The sequence below is a fragment of the Schistocerca americana genome, chromosome 1 (genome assembly GCF_021461395.2).
Source record: "Schistocerca americana isolate TAMUIC-IGC-003095 chromosome 1, iqSchAmer2.1, whole genome shotgun sequence".
Lineage (NCBI taxonomy): Eukaryota > Metazoa > Arthropoda > Insecta > Orthoptera > Acrididae > Schistocerca > Schistocerca americana.
This window is the reverse complement of record NC_060119.1, coordinates 925481115-925487401: the sequence shown is the minus strand read 5'-3', so window position 1 is coordinate 925487401 and position 6287 is coordinate 925481115.

Here is a 6287-nt window from a genome sequence, read left to right as displayed (position 1 = left end):
TTACGTTATGTAATTAAAATTTGATATTTGCCAACCGATACTCTCTAAAATCGAGGTATATCACTCTCTGTAAGTCTAGTCAGGAATGACTGTTAGTTTCAGTCAGTCACGAATTCTTTGCTTAGTCTGCATGACCTGGGTTTGAATCCATATGCGGAACGAGACGGTTCGTTGTATCATTTGAAGTTCATACATATTCTCAACTACCTGCTCTTGAATAACTTAAATTTTTAATCTAATTTTGTGTTAAATAACAAGTACGATATGTTACTTTGAAGAGGAAATCATGAATACGACGAACGTACGACGTGCGCTACCTATCTGACGTAATAATGAGAGTGGTAACATTTCAGGTATGTCATTTATTGCAATAAATGTGAGCTTACAAGCCTTAAGGACAGTCTTATCTGTGATAAGGTGTTCCCTTATATTCCTAGTATCGTGGTATAACTTCACATCTTGAGTTATTGCGATACAGGGCAGTGTTTTCTAGTGGTGGCTTGTTGGAACCATTTTCAATAGTCAAACGACTGTACAAAGGAGCGATTAGAGTACCTGCTAGACAGCTGCGTTATGTGGGTTGTATGCAAATCAGGCGAAATGCAATTCAGGTCGTTCGAATACTTTTGAGAATGACTGTACATGGAGAAGAAAAGGAAGGTGTATGTTGTGTTCATTGATCTTGCGAAGGCCTTTGACTGTGTCAGATGGGCAGACTGATGGAAATGCTGAGGAAACATGGGGTTGAGTGTAGGGATGGACGGCTAATTAGAAATTATTTTTGAACCAGAGAGCAAGAGTAAGAATAGGTGCTCCGATCAGAGAAGAAATTCAACTGGGATTAGGTGTAAGACAAGGTTGTAGTTTATAACCTACACTGTTCAATGTCCATCTAGAGGAAATTATTAATGAAAGTTTTGATGCAAGGAGAGGAGTTTGTATAGGGGGTCGGAGAGTCGAGTGCATAAGATTTGCAGACGACGTGGTTGTTTTGCACTGAGTGCAAGAGAGATGGAACAAATATTAGATGTTCTAGAAATAAAATTAGAAGAATATGGAATGAAGATTAACAAGAAGAAAACGAAAAGAATGGTAATTGGAGGAATGGGGAGAAAATGCAATAACAAAATAGGGAGAGAGGAAATAGAGGAAGTGAACAACTTCAATTACTTGGGAAGTATAATAATGGATGATATGTATTGCTCAACAGAAATTAGCAAAAGAATCGTAAGGACTAAAGAAGGATTTAAGAGGAAACAGAAATTACTTTGTGGACCACTAAACAAAGATCTGAGGAAAAGACTAGACAAATGTAATATATGGAGCGTTGCATTGTATGGTGTGGAGACCTGGACTTTAAGGAAGGAAGATGAAAGAAGATTGGAGTCACTAGAGATGTGGATATGGAGAAGAATGGAGAAAGTGAAATGGCAAGACCGAGTAAGGAGTGAAGACGTATTAAGACAGTAGGGGAAGAAAAAACATGCTGAAAGTCATCAGAAAGAGAAAACGGAACTGGACTGGATATTATTTGAGGAGGGGCTGTTTATTCAAGGAAGGAATTGAAGAAATGGTGGTGGAAAAAAGGGGAAGAGGAAAAAGAAGATATCAATTGCTGGACAATATCAAAGGAGACAAATATTCAGAAATGAAAAGACTGGCTATGGACAGACAAAAGTGGAAGAGGCTTAACCCATGCCAATACCTGCCGTAAGGCAGATTACAATACCACTACTACTACTCAGTTTTAATCTACAGTTCATAGTCAATAAATTGAGGTCGGAGTCCACATGTGTCCCTGGAATTGCCTTCTGTTTAAAACTTGGTTCCTAAATCTCTGTCTTACCATTATATAACCAATCTGAAACCTTCCTGTGTCTCCAGGTCTCTTCCACGAAGCTTTTCTCATGATTCTTAAACCAAGTGTTAGCGATGTTCACACAGTCATTTTGCAGTTGGAAAATAGACTGTGTGGACGTTGTGGTCTATTTCACACCGTATTATGGATCTATGTTACGATGTTATGCTGAGGGTATTTATATTTTTTGACGATGTCATTACGGATTTATCACATTAGGACATGGTGTAGAACAGATCTGAAGATGGTCATTACTGACTGAAACCGGTCATCGTCAAAGGAATTTATGTTGTGATCAAAGACTGGAATAAAACAACATTTGACAATATTGCACCACTGTTCAAATTCGCGTGTATGTCGCAGCTGGTGAAGTCAGTATTTACATTTTCAAATATAAAATCGAACTTTTTTTATTCGTGTCAAAGGCATTAATTACAAGGGAATTAACAGAAGTTAACAGTTATAAAACATGTAAGTAGACAATGGACAGTAACGTGTAAACATAAAAAAGGACAATCGAACTAAAACTGTCGTTTTGATTACACAGAACGAACATATGATTCGTCAATCTGAACGACTCAAATACCTAGCTGTTCAAACAGAGGGCAAGGAATCAAGGAAATCCCGTGTTCAGGATCTTGTTGAAATACTGAATGCCTCTATATTTATCATTAGAGCAATATCTGCAATAAGTGATAGTCCACATGTAAATTTGTCCGCTTTGTTCGTTTTCTTTCGCTTATGACATACGTCATTGTACTCTAGGGTAACTCTTTTCATTCACAAAGGGTATTTCGGGCTTAGAAACGTGCAATTCGAGCAATATGTGGCGTGACTTATTTCCTCTTGTTCTTATATAGAGCATAGTGCTTCGATGAGGCTCGGCCAGCACATTCGAATATGTGATATCAGTTTCCAAAACTCTTGTCATCCCCTGTTCAGGAATCCGAGAAATGTGACACTGGCCACTCAACAAATATTTCTTTAATGTCATTGTTGCTAACGACACGAACTTATTCCCAAGAATTAGCAGTTTTGACTCACTTCATACTAAGCACAAATCCAGTCTGCATTTGGATCTCACCTTTTTGACACTTGTGCAAAAGGAATACTGCACGTATAGTGCTCGACCAATTTCCAGTAAGCTACAACAATTAAAGCATCTGAGCAGCAAATCTCACAGTTTCAAGTCTACGCTGCTGAATTACTCATGGTTCACTACTTCTGTTCCATTGGGGATTGCTAGAAAAATTTCAGCAAATTCCTATGTTATATTGTTGGTTATACACTCAGGAGCTTGTCACTGGAACATACCTCTAGGATGCACTGGTCAAAACTCTGGCGACCAACAGAGTGAGCAACCACCCTTAACGTAGACAAATGTAATGTATTGCGAATACATAGAAAGAAGGATCCTTTATTGTATGATTATATGATAGCGGAACAAACACTGGTAGCAGTTACTTTTGTAAAATATCTGGGAGTATACGTGCGGAACGATTTGAAGTGGAATGATCATATAAAATTAATTGTTGGTAAGGCGGGTACCAGGTTGAGATTCATTGCGAGAGTGCTTAGAAAATGTAGTCCATCAACAAAGGAGGTGGCTTACAAAACACTCGTTCGACCTATACTTGAGTATTGCTCATCAGTGTGGGATCCGTACCAGATCGGTCTGACGGAGGAGATAGAGAAGATCCAAAGAAGAGCGGCGCGTTTCGTCACAGGGTTATTTGGTAACCGTGATAGCGTTACGGAGATGTTTAATAAACTCAAGTGGCAGACTCTGCAAGAGAGGCGCTCTGCATCGCGGTGTAGCTTGCTCGCCAGGTTTCGAGATGGTGCGTTTCTGGATGAGGTATCGAATATATTGCTTCCCCCTACTTATACCTCCCGAGGAGATCACGAATGTAAAATTAGAGAGATTAGAGCGCGCACGGAGGCTTTCAGACAGTCGTTCTTCCCGCGAACCATACGCGACTGGAACAGGAAAGGGAGGTAATGACAGTGGCACGTAAAGTGCCCTCCGCCACACACCGTTGGGTGGCTTGCGGAGTATCAATGTAGATGTAGATGTAGATGTAGATCACGCAGATCAGTTTAAACAAGGATACTGTCACGCAACGGAAAACGTCTTATTTAAATGAATGATAATACGAATGACCCAATTAAACATGAAACAAATGGGTACTACACTACTCACATAGACATACTGATGGGAGGACGGAGCTTCTCGTTGTGAGTGGAAACAAATGGTCGCTACCAGTGTTAGATTTATTGGTTTTATTCATGAGAATTACCCACTGTATTTCATAAACTGCCACTGAAAATCGGGCAAGTGATAACGCTAAAGTATAACCTTGTCACTCGTGGATAGGGAGTATAGAACACAGTTACGTTAGTACATCTCAGTCACGGCCAGTAACTGCTGAAGTTATTAATTAGATGTTGAAATTACATGGAAAGATAGGAGCAATCGCTGTAAGATTTCCTAAAATACGCACTGAGAGCATCAAGCTGGATGCGTGACTTTAAGATCGCGTACTTGGCTTCTGAAGTGAGCGTCTGAACAATACTGGCCGGTCCGACGATGGTTCATCTTACAGAAGCACACGGAGCGCGAATAAGACAGCTGACGGTAGCAGCTTCTGGAGGATGTGATTTCCGCCCCCTCTTTGCACTCATTGTTAGCGCTTAGGTACAGACATCCTTCCAGCGGCAGCAGCTCTCATCTCATCTATCGTCTTTCCTGTCCTAATCTCAAGTGTTTACCCTACGAAAGTTCTGAGGCGAAATGTTTACTCTGCAACAGCGTGGAAAGAAGTTTGTTCACCAATAGCCATATGACTCGGCTATATAGCTGCTAGAACTGAAAATCGCTGCGAATAAGCGTGGAGATTCCGTGTTTCAGAGAATGAAAAATATGTAACAGCGTTAAACAATTTCCTACACTTCTGTATCTCATTATACTTCATCCAATCGCTCATAGGCGGGCAGCCGGAGTCAGCGGAATTCTTCCTTTCCAAGAGATGATTCTGAGAATGGTGAACGAAAAACTACGCATATAGGCACTAGGCACAATATGAAAGTGCGGACTCTCCTGAAAATGACAGTATGATCCAATCAGAATGCAGTATTCTAAAAGTTTAAACCGAGCATTACTCTGGGGCATTGTAACGAACACCCACACGCTTTGAGAGAAGCCAAACCTGCCTACAGCAGATATCGCTTATCTGGGTAAAAGACGTTTGCAAAGAATTCCATGCTTCCTTCGACAGAACAACGCACGTTCTGCTAACCTGGATAGTGGGCTGGGGAACCGACAAGGCCAGGATCGCTACTTTTGGATTAGTGCCTGCCCAGAGCACAAATTTTATAACGGCAAATTCCTCTTAAAAGAACCCTTATCTCGCACATCCAACGAGTAAGCCTTCAGCTCTTCGCAACCTCCAGCAAGTACATAGGAAATACAGAACAAGAAACACTGAAACGAAAAGCAGCCACTGGCAATGCTAATCCAGATCTGCAATTACAGAGCAGTGTAACAGACGATTACTTGATTAAGGTCGACGCTCAATTCGCTGAAGTGGCGTCAAATCGAAAGACTTGCACCAGGCGAACGGTCTACTTGACGGGATGCGCTAGTCACACGACATTCACATTTTACTTGATTAAGGGAATTTGCATATCATACTCTAAAATACGTGAGTGGACGGTTTCAGAGAAATATGGCGGCATTACAATGGGATTTGTGTAAATTTTATTTTATTATTAATTTTTCGTATGTTAATTTCAGGTACTGACTCATTCCATGAAAGTAGAGATTTTCTCATCAGTTTGCTCCTAATGGCAATAGATGTGTAAAAATAAAAATAAAAAATAAAAAAAATCATGACAATACATGACTGCGTACGGACTACATTACTCGGGACGTTTTTATTAAAAACAAGATGGAAGTGTAGAATGAAATTTTCACTCTACAGCGGAGTGTGCGCTGATATGAAACTTCCTGGCAGATTAAAACTGTGTGCCGGACCGAGACTCGAACTCGGGACCTTTGCCTTTCAAAAAGGTTCGCAGGAGAGTGTCTGTGAAGTTTGGAAGGTAGGAGACGAAGTAGTGGCGGAATTAAAGGTGTGAGGACGGGCGGGAGTCGTGCTTGGGTAGCTCAGTTGGTAGAGCACTTGCCAACGAAAGGCAAAGGTCCCTAGTTCAAGTCTCGGTTCGGCACACAGTTTTAATCTGCCAAGAAGTTTCATATCAGCGTACACTCCGCTGTACAGTGAAAATTTAACTCTAGAAACATCCCCCAGGCTGTGACTAAGCCTTGTCTCCGCAATATCCTTTCTTCCAGGAGTGCTTGTTCTGCAAGGTTCGCAGGAGAGCTTCTGTGAAATTTGGAAGGTAGGAGACGAGGTACTGGCAGAAG